This window comes from Pipistrellus hanaki, assembly GCF_964339955.1.
Source record: "Pipistrellus hanaki genome assembly, chromosome: 12".
NCBI classification, from domain to species: domain Eukaryota; kingdom Metazoa; phylum Chordata; class Mammalia; order Chiroptera; family Vespertilionidae; genus Pipistrellus; species Pipistrellus hanaki.
In genome coordinates, this window is record NC_140514.1 from 6,011,461 (window position 1) to 6,025,697 (window position 14,237).

A 14,237-nucleotide genomic window follows, 5' to 3' on the forward strand; every position below is an offset into this window, starting at 1 on the left:
CTGGCAACTAAGAAGGGAAGTCTTAAAAAGGAGGCAACCAAATTCTGCTCAGATTTTTAGACCATCTCTATACTCTATGTGTGGAATAGATTCCAAGCAGCCCAATTAAGGTGAAAAAACTACACAAAATATCTGCTGCTGACCACCACAGAAGTCACAGAGTTTCAATCCCATGAAAACAAAAAACAATTAGAAACCAATATTCTCCATAGAATTTAGAGCATTTTCGATGTAAACATGTCTAGAACACAAACCAAAATTATTAGACATGAAAAAAAAGAACACCCCTCCCCCCAATTATTAGACATACGTAGATACTGAAAAAATTCCATTAATAGATACCAACTCCAAGATGACCTGGGGGTTAGAATTAGCAGAGATCTTAAAGTAGCCACTATAATTTTGTTCAGAGATAAAAAAAAACACATGCTACTAATGAAAGAAAAAAATACAAAATTTTAGCAAAGCAAAACTATAGAAAGAAACCCTAAATCTGAAAATTAATTAATTTTAAATGTCACTGGATGCACATAACAGCAGATTGGAAATAAAGGGCTGATGAATTTGAAGTCAGATCAATAGAGATCTCCAATCTGAAGAGAAAAAGATGAGAGAATGAGGTGGAAAAATTATTTGAAGAAACAATAGCCACAAATTCCCCCTAATTTCATGAAAGCAAAATTTACAGATTCAAGACAACGTGAACCCTAGGCAAAAAATAGAAAAAACCATGTACATACTAATAAAAATGCTGAAAGCCAAAGATAAAAGTAAAATCCTGAAAACAGCTAGAGGAAAAAACATTACAGTAAGGGGGAAATGATATAAATGACCACTGACTATGCACTAGGAACAATCGGGACCAGAATATAAAGGACCAGACTTTAAAGTACTGAAAGAAAGAAAGAAAGAAAAAAAAAGAAAAAGAAAAAGCCAAACTACAATTTTATCTGATGAAAATAACTTTTAAGAATAAAGGCCAAAACAAAGACATTTTTAAATAAAAAGAAAATTAATTACAACAGACTTCTTCCTCAAGAAATGCTTTAAAAGAAATTCTTCAGGCTAAAGGGAAACATACCAGATGGGAATTCAGATGATCAGGAATGAATAAAGAGAACCAAAAATGGAAGAACATGCCTAAATACAGAAGACTATTTCCCCCCCTCTTAGTTTCTTTAAAATACATAAGCCCACTTAAAGCAAAAATTTCAATACTGCATTATGAGTTTTATAACACTTGTAGTACTACTTTACATGTATAATCAATATCCATTCTAATAAATATTTCTAGCCATACCATCATGACACTGAGTTTTAAAGCAAAATCCAGTTTGAGATAAAAATATTTTTTTTTATCACAAAAAAACTTTATATACATATATACTTTGGATATTTATATATACCCTCAATTATCAAGAAAGAAATCTTAGTCTGAATGTGTCCTATCATTTTATAACATACAATCCAAATTCTTTATCTTAATGACACACTAACGACTTAGTATAGTCTACTTTAAACATCTTTGATTTCTAAGTTTCTTTAAATTTCCCTAAATTTGGACAAAGTACACTCATTCTGTAAGTTTTTCATAGGACTTCATATTGCTCTTGATTCTATGCCCTTTATATTTTTTTCCTAAGATTTACTATTATGATCTCATTTTCTCTTCTATCTATAGTCCTTATATTTTCTAGATCACCTAATGGTGAATCATATGAAAGCCTTATGATAATATTAACGTTATCAGGAATCACCTAATATTTACACAACTTTCTAATTTCCTTTTTTAAAATATATTTTATTGATTTTTTACAGAGAGGAAGGGAGAGGGAGAGTGAGTTAGAAACATCGATAAGAAAGAAACATCAATCAGCTGCCTCCTGCACACCCCCTACTGGGGATGTGCCCACAACCAAGATACATGCCCTTGACCGAAATCGAACCTGGGACCCTTGAGTCCACAGGTCAACACTCTATCCACTGAGCCAAACTGGTTAGGGCAACTTTCTAATTTCTTAAGAATGCTACAAATTTAGTCCTAGCCAAACCAGTGTGGCTCAGTTGGTTGAATGTCATCCCATGCACCAAAATGTCAGGGTTTCAGCCGATTAATGCTTCTCTCTGAATCTCTCCCTCTCCCTTCCTCTCTAAAATCAATAAAAACATATTTTTTTTAAAATGCTGCAAATTTAAATCCTATCAGCTTGACAATGCATCCACATGATTCTGACTTCATTAATCAATTTATAAAATATATTAAACTAGAGGCCTGGTGCACGAATTCATGTACATTGAAAGGAAATTAATTAGAAGTAGTATTTTAATATTGCTATTCACCCTTTCTCTATAATAGAAGCCAACCAAATTCACGATGAACAATGACAGATCAATACACATGTGCGATTGGCACCAGCGAAAGCTTCATTATGTATCAGACATGTGAGAGTCAACTTAGCCTTTATATATATATAAAAACTTGCTTAATTAGACCTGCTTTCTGATTTAGCTAACTTTTTCTAGCCCAGTGAAGCACCCCAGCTTCTCTTTCAGGTAATTGTCAGTAACACAGCAATAAATATCAACATGAAACACATTATTATTGTACATAATGCAGGGAGAACAAAGAGTAAAATTTAACTGCAGTAGTGTTTGACTATATTCTGTTCAGTGAGAAAACCTGAAATCATTTTCAAGGTCCATCAATTCTTACTTCTTTTCAGTCAGGTCAAGTTTTTAATCTTTCTAAATCTCCGTTTTCCGGCTAATGAAAAGAAAATAGGATTCTACCAAGTTTCCTATCTATCTACTCTGGGACTTCTGTGGGGATCAAATTATATGAGACACGGGAAAACGTTTCATAGACATTTGGTTACAGTGTAAAATGTTTCCACCTGACTATAAAGCAAGTGTGTTCCTGGGCTGAACAAACTCCAAGGCTAGTTGCTAGGGAGAGGAAGCTGGGCATTACTATGTGACACCATTACCTGGGGCCCACAGTGACTGTTTCAGGCTGGGCTGTGGGCCTCATTTTGCACAATGGGGACTTGGCAGCATTGGCTGCGATTTGGCAGGCTGTCACTCCGGGGTGGTGGGTGAGGCCTGTGTTTCACTTTGGGGAAGCTGGGTGTTGCTTTGTTGGTGTCAGGTCCACGGTGCCATTTATCTGTAAACTAGAGGCCCAGAGCACAGATTTGTGCACTGGTGGGGTCCCTTGGCCTGGCCTGCAGGGATTGGGCCAAAACTGGCTCTCTGACATCCCCTGAGGGGTCTTGGATTGCAGGCCAGACCAAGAGACCCCATCAGTACACAACTGAGGCCAGGAAGGGACTGTGGGAGGGCTTCAGGGAGTGTCCAGCCCATCTCGCCCAGTCCTGATTTGCTGGACCCCAGCAGCAAGCTAACCTATTGGTCAGAGCATCTGCCTTCTGGTGGTCAGTGAAGGTCATAGTAACTAGTCAGACAAACACTTAGAATATTAGCTTTTATATATATATATATATATATATATATATATATATTAACCCCCAAGGTGGTAGAGCAGAAATAGTATTTGGTTTAGATTCAGAATATAAGAGTTCACAGTTTGACTTCTGCAAGCGTCTAATCCCTAAACCTTAACTTACTTATCTGTTGTGAAGATTAAAAAGGCAATGTATTCTAAAGTTCTTTGGCTCAGTGGTTGAGCATCGCGACCCATGAACCAAGAGGTCATTGGCTCGATTCCCCAGTCAGCGCACATGCCTGAGGTGGGAGCCCAAACCCCACTAAGGGCCATGCAGGAGCCAATCTCTTTCATCGATATTTCTATCTCACTCTCCCTTCTCTCTCTCTAATAGTTTATTTGAAAAGAATACGAATCATCATCAAGAGCATCATTACAGACTTCTCTAGAAAGAACTGACACTACCTTGGCCAGTGTGGCTTGGTTGGTTAGGAGTCAACCCATGCACTGGAAGGTTGCTGGATTGATTCTAGGTCAGGGCACAAGTCTGGGTTATGGGTTGGATCCCCACTAGGGCTATGCGGGATCACATGAATGTTTCTCTCTCCCTCCCTCCCAAAACCAATTTTTAAAATCTTAAAAACAAAAGAAAGAATTGATAACTTTTGAGGCTCTTTGGGTGCTCAGTGTTTGTCTTGGTAGTATTCCAGCCTCCTGCCTTGCTGTCAGGTTAAGTATCACTTGACCTGAAAGTAACAGTACCACTTCTAACATTTCTAATTAGGTTCCTTTTAATTCACAGTAACCTGTAACCTCAGATATCCAAGTATGATAGATTTTTAAGAGTAAACAGGCTCTAAGAAGGAAATTGCCTCTAACAAACACAAAAACACATTCTAAAAATACAATCCTTTAGGAAAGCAATTTGGCATCATATCTATATCAGTGCATCTATCTCTTGAACCAATCTCCCCAACTCTGGGAATCAATCCTAAGAATAAAACCAAAATATAAAAAACCTTTATGTACAAAGTTATTTGTAGTTGTGTTGCTTGCAATCCTGAAATTAACTGCATAACTGTCCCATAGTACGTAATACAGCACTACTATAAAATGGAGTATAATGCAGCTTATAAAAATAATTTGAGTTATAATTTAGAAAATGTTCGTAATGTTGAAAAATACTGAAAGGAAATAAAATCCATAGTTCTTATGTGATCAGAGTACACCAATTCTTTTATCTATTTATTTGCATTTTATTGCCTTTCTACAATAAATCTGTGTAACTGATTAGAGAAGGAAGATTTTTATTAAGAAAGAAACTTAGTAGTAGACCTAAGAAATTTTTTTGCCCTGGCTAGGTACAACCTAACTCAGTTGGTTAATGTCATCCCAATATGCCAAGACAGCTAGGTTCAATCCCCGGTCAGGGCACATACAAAAATCAAACAACAAATACATAAACAAATGGAATAATAAAAATCAATGTCTCTGTCTCTCTCCCTCTCAAATTAACCAATAAGTAAAGAAGCAAAACAAAAAAATTTTCCCCAAGCATGAAGCACTGAAACTTTACTGAAGCTCTTTTTTGCTTACTTTCAGGTTTTCACCCGTGGTTCAAATATATGAGGTCATAAGGTAAAGAACCTCTCAATAAATGTGATAGGTCTCTTACCACTATGGATCAATTCTTTCGTTTGCCCAGTGCAGAGATCAACGAACATTTTCTCTAAATAGCTGGTTAGCAAACGTTTTAGGCTTTGTGGGTCTCTGCTGCAGCCCCTGAACTTTGTATTTTTAGCACAAAAACAGCTGTAACAATATAAAATAAAAGAGCATGGATGTGTCCTAGTGAAATATTATTTAGCAACAGTGAAATCTGAATTTCATATATTTTTAACGTGTCACAAAATTATTCTTCTTTTGATCACCTCTCCCAACATTTAAAAACCAGTCCTAGATAGTGGGCCAAACAAAAATGGGTAGCGGGCCAGATCTGGCCTGTAGGTCAGTTTGCTGACCTCTCCTTCAATGCATTTACTCTCTTGACTGCTTCACACAAAAAAGTAGACAATCCACTCTCAAATATGAGAAACCAGAAAGTTAAGCATCAGGGCTTTGTTTTCAACTTTTTCTATCATTCTATCTATATGCATTTTAAAAAATAATGCAGATTTCGGATTCACATCTAACCAAAGGTGACTTTATTATTCTCTTTAAGTGATCAAGTCGGTAGGTCACAGGGGAAACTTTAGAACACTTTAGGGCCGTGACTTTCTATCAATGTGCTGCGAAAATTCTACAACATGCCCCTGACTATTAGTTACTGGCACTGCCTCCTTTCCTTTTTTTCTTGGACTGTCAATAAAAAACAGGGAAAGAAAAAGAAAAAAAAGAAAAAGACAACAGCCAACACAATAATCAATAGCCATCTAGTGTGAATGAATCAAAATTACAGACTTTTTGTCAGATTGGCAACAAATATTTTCTGATGTGCCACAGAAGTTTAGTAATTAGCTTATGTGTGCCATGAGATGAAAAGGGTTGAAAATAATAGGTTAAGAGTGCTATCATTTATTTCAAGCAAAAGAAAGAGAATGGAGAACCAAGTGGGCAAAACAATGGGACAAAAAGAAAATAAACACTTTCAACTCTCCTGCAATAACCTCCATATTCCCATAATAAAGTTGAAGGGGCATGGTAACACATATACCATTAAATGGTACTCAAAATGCCAATCAGCTATGTCCCATATGGCTACAAATGTTGGTATGGGTTGGGGGTGGAGAATAAGAATTTGGACATAAATTCGACAATTTTAGATCTTAGGGAGGAAAAAGAACAATATTTTTTTCTAATGAGCAACAGAATATCTAACAATCAGCTACATAATATTGAACTGACTATGTTTACTTACAGAAAATGTATCCAGGAGTATTTATATATAGTACACAGTACTGCTTAGGGTGTAAAAGAAACTTCCCAATATTACTTCCTACATCGCTAATATAGAAGATACGGAATAGAAACTTTTCTAGGGCTAAGAACCTGTGTAATCTTGAGATAAATTTGAATCAAGGTTTAAGATTTAAGATTCTGCTTCCTAGCAAAAGAACAGTGTTCTACTAAATTCTAAAATCCAACATTACAGGCATACATCATTTTATTACAATTCCCTTTATTGCACTTCTCAGATGTGTTTTTACAATTTAAAGGCAAGACCCTTAATCGACAAAAAGATTACCACTTGCTCAATTGTGGTCCATGTTTTATTGTGGCAGTCTGAAACCAAACCCAAAATATCTCCAAAGTATGCCTAAAGCTAATTTTTCTGTAAGCAGCATTATTACTGCATATGTGAGAAAAAAATAGATAAAGCACATCAAATAACTTGGTTAAGTTGTCAGTTTTTTAGATGTACCAATGTATGTTCCAATAGGTTTACAAATAGTGTGAAGAACCAAGAATATGCATAAGTACTGTACATTTATATCATTAAGAGTAATAGTTTTTCTTGGTCAGCATCTGATTCAATTCCTCATCATATACCTATAATAAAAAACAAGTTAGGAGAAAAACCCATTTAGAGCTACAATAAATGGTATTAAAGCACTTTCTACCACCATGTAACACTAATCACATTTTCAAATTATAGTTTTATTTTAAAGCCATAGTAGAAATTAAACTCTGGTCAGAGGAGGTAGGGTAGGAACTGTGTCACAGCCACCTAAATGCTCAATGCTGAATGAAAAATTTTAAGACATTTTATAAAATGAAAATTCAGATCATGAAATCAACTAATATCTGGAGAGTGACCATAAATGTCTTCATATATATTAAATAAGCAATGCTCATTTTAATAAAGAGACAATGAATAAGGTTCTTCCTCAGACTTTTTGTAATGCTGAAGACACCAACATAAAATGACTGAAAGCAACTTCCTATTGGCACTACTACTCCAAATTAGGCCTCTAATACCTAAAGGCTGTTGCTACCTTGTCCATAAATTACTAAATAACACAAAAAAATTAATTCGAATAAATGTAAGTCAGTACACAGTGAGTAACTTAAACTACTTATAAAATATTACTATTCTTGGGTATTTATTAAAAACATTACAAGGAGGCCCTATCTGGTTTGGCTCAGTGGATAGAGCGTCGGCCTACTGACTGAAGGGTCCCGGGTTCGATTCCAGTCAAGGGCACATGCCTGGGTTGCAGGCTCCATCCCCAGTAGGGGGTGTGCAGGAGGCAGCCAATCAATTATTCTCTCTCATCATTGATGTTTCCATCTCTCTCCCCCTTCCTCTCTGAAATCAATAAAAATATATTAAAACAACAACACACCACCACAAGGAGTGTTTTTAAGGAACATCATCATCGAGCAAACAAACAGGTGCTGACATCCTTCAGAAGAACCCTGTCTCTTCAGTGTATTAAATCACTTTTACAAATTTGTCAAGAAAATTAATGTTTAGCAGTGCTTTTTTCTTATCCATATGAGAAATGTAAAGTTAAATCCAGATTTAAGTATTTATAGATCATTAGCCTTCAAAGATTTAACATTAGCAATTTCTACTAATCACCATTATTGAGTAATTGAATTGAATCAAACACTTTTCTAGTGATATTGGACAAGTCACTCAGCTAGTGGCGAGTCAAGATCCATACCAACATGTTTTGATATTTGCTACTTGTTTGTCCATGCATTTCATGGAAGAATTATGTATGCTTGTTTTACTTGCATAAAGAACAATATTACTGACTCAACTATACTGAAGACAAGCTAAGTTTTATGACAAATTTGGCAAGAATGTGTTATCAGGCGTCTCATGGCCTCTACGGTGCCCAGGCCTGCAATACTGGGCCTCAATGGGGACCTGGGCATGCTGGTGAAGAAGGCAAGGATGACGGCTTTGGGGAAGCAGAATATGCTGCCATCAACTCAGATTGGACCAGAGCAATTTCTGTCTGGACCACTTGGTAGAAAACACCTGCCTCCACACCTGCCTCCAGGAGTTGCTTGAGTCCAACCAGCAGACTCACCTGGAGCTCCAGCCCAGCTAGGGGAGGCCTGCCCCTATGCTCCAGGAGCCCCAACCCTGATTGCCAGACTCTAGCCTGGGCACTCACCATCTGACTTAAGATACCCTTTCAAGGGTTGGCCCACAGGTGCCCTGGTGGCTCTGCCTATTTGATCCACTCTTTAGGTACTCCCCTCTGTGTGTCTGGGCCAACCCCATCACCATCCAACTTCTCTCTGGGGGTCAGGTGTGGGCCTGTAACCCAGCCAGCTTGCCTCCTCCCCAATTCCTGGGCACTCTCTCCTTTGCCCAGGCCTTGAATGTCCTCAACAAAACAACAGAGTATTATCAATATACAGGCTCCCAGAAACCAGAAATCTTCAGACTCTAGTTCAAATATTCTTAGAAATTATATTATTTCAGCACCAGCATTGAAACATTAAATAAAAATTTACCAAACACTTCTATGCAAGGATGCTTCAGCTATTTTGAGGATAATCTTATAGTCTCAAGGAATCAAAATAGGTTAAGTATACATATACTTACATATATGCAAAATATAAGGCCAAGATATTTTTTTCCTTAAAACTCTTTCAAAGGAGAATCACCACATATTTGAGTCCTTACAACATATCTTGGATTACAAGTCATTGTCTCAATTTAAGAAAATATTACTTAAGGAAGTTCCTTTATTTAAAAAGCAAAATGCTGCTTTAAGAAGATCTACACACTAAACAACCTCAATCAATGCCAGCTTTTGATGCTTTTTAGACATTTGAAAGAAGCAAGTCAAATAGTTAGACGGTAATAAAGATGACACGCTTTATAAAATTGTTAGATAATACAAAGTGGCTCTAATGAGTCAAAGATACACGTGGAATGACAAAGATATATTTTTTAAAGAGCCTCCCCAAAACAGTATTTCTAAATTAGCATTATTTTATGTTATTTACTAATACATTATCCTAAAATTGGAAGCAGACATTGTATGTTTGATTATGTAATTTAATGTGAAACAGAATCACAACCTATAAAGAATTACTCAAAAACAAATAAACAAAAAACAAACACCCCACTAGCCCAGTCAGTGTGGCTCAGCAGTTGAGCATCAACTCAAGAACCAAGAGGTTACTGGTTTGATTCCTGGTCAGGGCATGTGCCCAGTTGTGGGATTGATCCCCAGTAGGGGGTATGCAGGAGGCAGCTGATGTTTCTCTCTAGCTCTCTCCCCTCCAGCCCAGCTAAAATCAACAAAAACATATTTTAAAAAACCCACTAAACTTCAATCATATAATGAAGCTGCCAGATCTAACTAATACTGTTAGAACAAAATCAATATATGATACATGAAATTTTCCAGTCCAGAATTAAAAAAAGGAGGGGGGGGGGGGGGGGGAGAAGATCACTTGGTTTCACTAACATATCTATGACATGAAAGAAATTTTAAAGGAAGAGAGGACTATTATAAATACAAAGAGGCTCAAATATCAAATATACTGTGTAAACCTAGTTTGAATCCTGATTCTAACAAATCAACTATAAAATACTTTTTTTTTTGGGGGGGGGGGGGGGGGAGAAAACCAGAGAAATCTGAACACAGAATGGGTATTAGATGATATTAAGAAAAGTGCACATGTTTTAGGCAAGTCTTCCAATTTTTCATTTTTAGTTACAGAAAAAATCACCAAGGAAAAATATAATATTAACCTTATTCTCTAAACATACTGCTACCTGAAACTCTTGAGAAAACATTTATCTTGCATCAACCTATGTAATAATGCTATACCATGTTTCATTGGAAAAGCTTAAATATATTTCCATAAATTCACCTTTCCCATTACAAAAGCAATTATCTTTTTAAATGAAAAAATGTCTGTCTATATTGCTAAACATAAAAATCTAATGTCAGAAACTAATTTACCCAGTTATAAATACAATTACTTCAATCACATCTGTCAATAAAATGGCCTCAAACTGTGAATGAATGCCAAAGCCATGAAATAAAAACATTCAGACACTTAAAATATCCGTAAGTCTTAAGAAAATGAAAAAAACACAGACAACTTTCCGATCTTAGAAACCCAGCAAGTGTAAAGGTCACTGAGTAAGGAAGCATGTAGAACTTGAGTTCAGGAGACAGGAAGCAAACCCCACTTAAAATTATGAAGATCTGTCAGTGTCTAAAAAAAGGAGACAGTCTGGTCACTGAGAAGATTGGCTTTGGATTCATACTTGGCCCACGTCTCTGTTCATAATTATGTCTGCCAGCTACGATAAGTACCTACACAGGAAGACAAATTATCTCTTACCATCTGAAAGGTTTATAAACAAGTAGGAAAGGTTTAAACGTTAATATGTGTTAAGACTGCATTATTTATGTACTTTTAATGTACATAAGAATAATTGACCTATTAAAGTGACAACCTTACAAGTCCAATTTAAATATGGCAATAATTTAGACTGTTTTTAAAAAGCTGAATCTTACTAAATATTGGGACTTACTAAATATCTAAGAGAACTTGGGACTCAGACAAATTAAATTGAAAAAACTATGTATTAAAAATTAAAGTTTACTTTGTTTGAAGATGTTGAAGTATGCTAACAGCAAATCTAACTCGAAATAGATAGACTTGTGAAAGAAAATGGACCTTTAAAACCAAAAACTAAACATCTTATGAACCAGGATTCTGATATATAACTTTAATTTTTTAAATTAGAGAAAGCCTTTTCTGGTACAAAAACTGCCCTCAAGGACACCAAAAGATTCTAAATAACTTAATTTTACCCAAAAATTGGGATTTTTAAGGACATCCTTGCAATAAGGAAAATGCCAACAACTATTTATGATGACTGTGCAGATGAAGCAGGTAATTTTTTAAAAAGCAGGATATCAAACGACCCAAAAGCAGAAACTTAGCCAATTAAAAATATGTATCTTTTATCTTAACAGGATCCCTACACGCAGAATCCCCTAAATCATCCTCAAATACGCCGGGGTCACATGGTGTGGTCATCTATTAAACATGAACCTGCGCAGTAAACAAGCTTTTTAAAATCTTGTAAACAGCTTTTTAAAATCCTTAGGTTAATTCCCTTCATTAAAACTATTGATATTCAATACCTTTGCAGGTATTACATTTCCCTTAAGCGTTTAAAAGCATTTTTTTCTAAAATAGCTTTCCCTAAAAACCTTTACCAGTTTTAAGTTAAAAAAAAAAAATCTCACAAAAGACCAAGTCCGGATTTTAATTGACATGATGGTCTTATTACACCCATTATGTCCACAATATTGCCCCCAATACAAAAATAAATGTTTAAATATGTGTTATGAAAGTTAAGAAAAGTGCGTTTTCCCCTTAGCTATGCTCTCAGAAGTCGCACTAACTTTTACAAACAAACGTGTCTGGGCATAAAACCTTAAACCATTTGCTTTCCCTAAATGTAGCTCGATTGCAGAAGGGAGACTCCTGCTACCATGTAGGAAGCCTCGAGCCTTTTCTTTGGCTTTGACTTGCATATCCTCGAGGATCAAAATCCGCTCCAATAACAAAAAAATAACAAAACAAAAAAACCCAACCTTCTTGCTAAATGGCACCTCCCAAGTCGAACCCGAGTCGCTGTATCTTTCCTTCCCACACCTGTCTGCCGGAAAGCTTTTTTTTTTTTTTTTCCCCGGGGACACACTCGGAGGGAAAGGGGGGGGGGGGGGCTCGCGAATGCCCACACTGTCCGCAGACCCACTCCTTCCTCCTCGCCCACTCCCAGCGCACACGCTTCCCCGGATCCGCCGGCCTCTCCCCGCCGCCTCCCGGACACACAGCGCCGGACACACGGCGCCGTCTCTAACCTGAGAGCCGGGTGGGCCCCCAGCACCGCGAGGCTTCGCGTGGGGGCGGGAAGAGAGCGGGAAGCCAGAGAGCCCCCAGCGCCCGGCGCACACCCCCTTCCGGCGCCATCCCCCCCCCACCCCCCCCCCGCTCCGCCCCTGCATTGTGCGAGCGGGCCGAGGCCGCAGCCGGCCCGGGCGCCCGCAGGCCCCGTCCACCCGCCCCCAACCCCCCGGCGGGCTGCTCCCATCCAGGCCGCCACACAAAGCCCGAGGCGCAGCCCCGGCGGCGCCAGAGCGCGGAGAGAGGGAGCGAGCGGGCGAGCGAGCGGGCGGGCGCGACTGACTTACGGGGCTGCTGCGGCCGCGCTGCCTCAGCCGGGGACACCGACCGTTGGGCACCCGGCGGCGTCGCTCTCAGACGTCCTCCCCTCCTCCGCCTTCGGTGGCGGCGGCGGCGGCAATCTTTTCTTTCTCCACCTACCTCCCTCCCCCCCACCCCACCTCCTCCTTCTCCTCCCCTCCTCCTCCTCCTCCTCCTCCTCCGAACCGCCGAGGTACCGAGGGTGAGACACAGAGACTCACAACAACATGGCTGCCGCCGCCGCCTCCCCTCCCCTCCCCCCGCCCACCGGGGCGCGCGCAAGGCACTCCGGGAGAAAGAGGAGGAGGGCGGCGCTCGCCTCCCGGCGGCGTGCGACGCCGCTCCCGCGCTCCCGCCGGGGCTCTGCGCGTGCGCACTCTCCCCGCGCCGCGCGCCGCGGCCGCCCCCTCCCCTCCGGCGCGCGCTCCCGCCCTCACCTCGGGGGCTCGCGGCGGGCTGTGGGCTCGGCGGCGCCGGCGGCGCGGGCTGTATTGTGTGCCGGCGGCGGGCGGCGCGGGCGCGGTGTTTCCGAACGCTGCGTCCGGCTGTCTTCCCGCGTGGGGCCTCGACTTCCGAATTCGCTTACCCCCTCCGCTTCCTCCCCGGGAGCTCCTTCTCCCCCGACAGTCATCCAGGCCTTTAGGTTTCTCCCAAACCCTTTCCCCGCGTCAAGATTATGGAGGCGCATTTTTATTTTATTTTATTTTATTTTATTTTATTTTTTATTTCAAAGGGAGAGGGAGAGAGAATTCCAAATGATGAGAGAGAAATCATTGATTGGCTGCCTCCTGCACAACCCCTGGTGGGGGTTGGACTTGCAACCCAGGCAAGTGCCCTGACCTCCTGGTTCATAAGTCCACGTTCAGCCACCAAGCCACACTGGCTAGGCATCTAGGAAGGCTTAATGCTTTTTGGAAAAAAAGGGCCCTCGTTTTTTTTTTTGTTTTTTTTTTTTAAATATATATATATAATTGATTTTTTTTACAGAGAGGAAGTGAGAGAGATAGTTGGAAACATCCATCAGCTGCCTCCTGCACTACCCCCACTGGGGGTGTGCCCCCAACCAACGTGCCCTTGATGGGAATTGAACCTGGGACCCTGGAGTCTGCAGGCTGACGTTCTATCCACCGAGCCAAACTGGTTTCGGCGAGGACCCTCTATTTTTATTTTACAAATCATACAGCTCGTTTTATTTATGAAGTATTATCTCTATTAGAGAAAATACTTTTTTTTTTTACTACCATAATTCTTAGCACCTTTAAAATCAAAACATGCATTATCAATATTCAAATGAGGGGTATATGACATTTCCCATTCATGTTCTAGAAACATTTCTTCGTGGGAATTCTCTTCAGAGGTTTTGTGCTCCGCAGAACACAGAGGAAAGCCCAACCCTTTCGTGATCTGACTCCACCTCTCTCCAGCTCCTGATTCCCTAAGCACAGTGAGCCCTGTCTTGCCTCTGAGCCTTCACATATGCTTTGCAATCTGGCCTTGCTCATTAGGCACCTTCTCATTATAATTGGCTTCTCTTGTAGATTTACCTACCTACAAGTCAAGGATGCACTCCTCTGCTACC

At 39.7% G+C, this 14,237-nt stretch overlaps 1 protein-coding gene across 5 annotated transcripts in view; it reads right to left on the bottom strand.

Moving 5' to 3' along the window:
- The window catches only part of PUM2 (pumilio RNA binding family member 2), a gene marked incomplete at its 5' end in the record, with an annotated part of 68,093 nt that extends 55,173 nt beyond the window's left edge, over positions 1-12,920 (bottom strand). For 4 of the 5 annotated variants that reach the window (XM_084900011.1, XM_084900010.1, XM_084900006.1 and 1 more), the window contains one exon: positions 12,646-12,920. The remainder of the gene's footprint in view (positions 1-12,645) is intronic. The other variant, XM_084900003.1, reaches the window with a different exon arrangement.
- Positions 12,921-14,237: the final 1,317 nt, after the last annotated feature.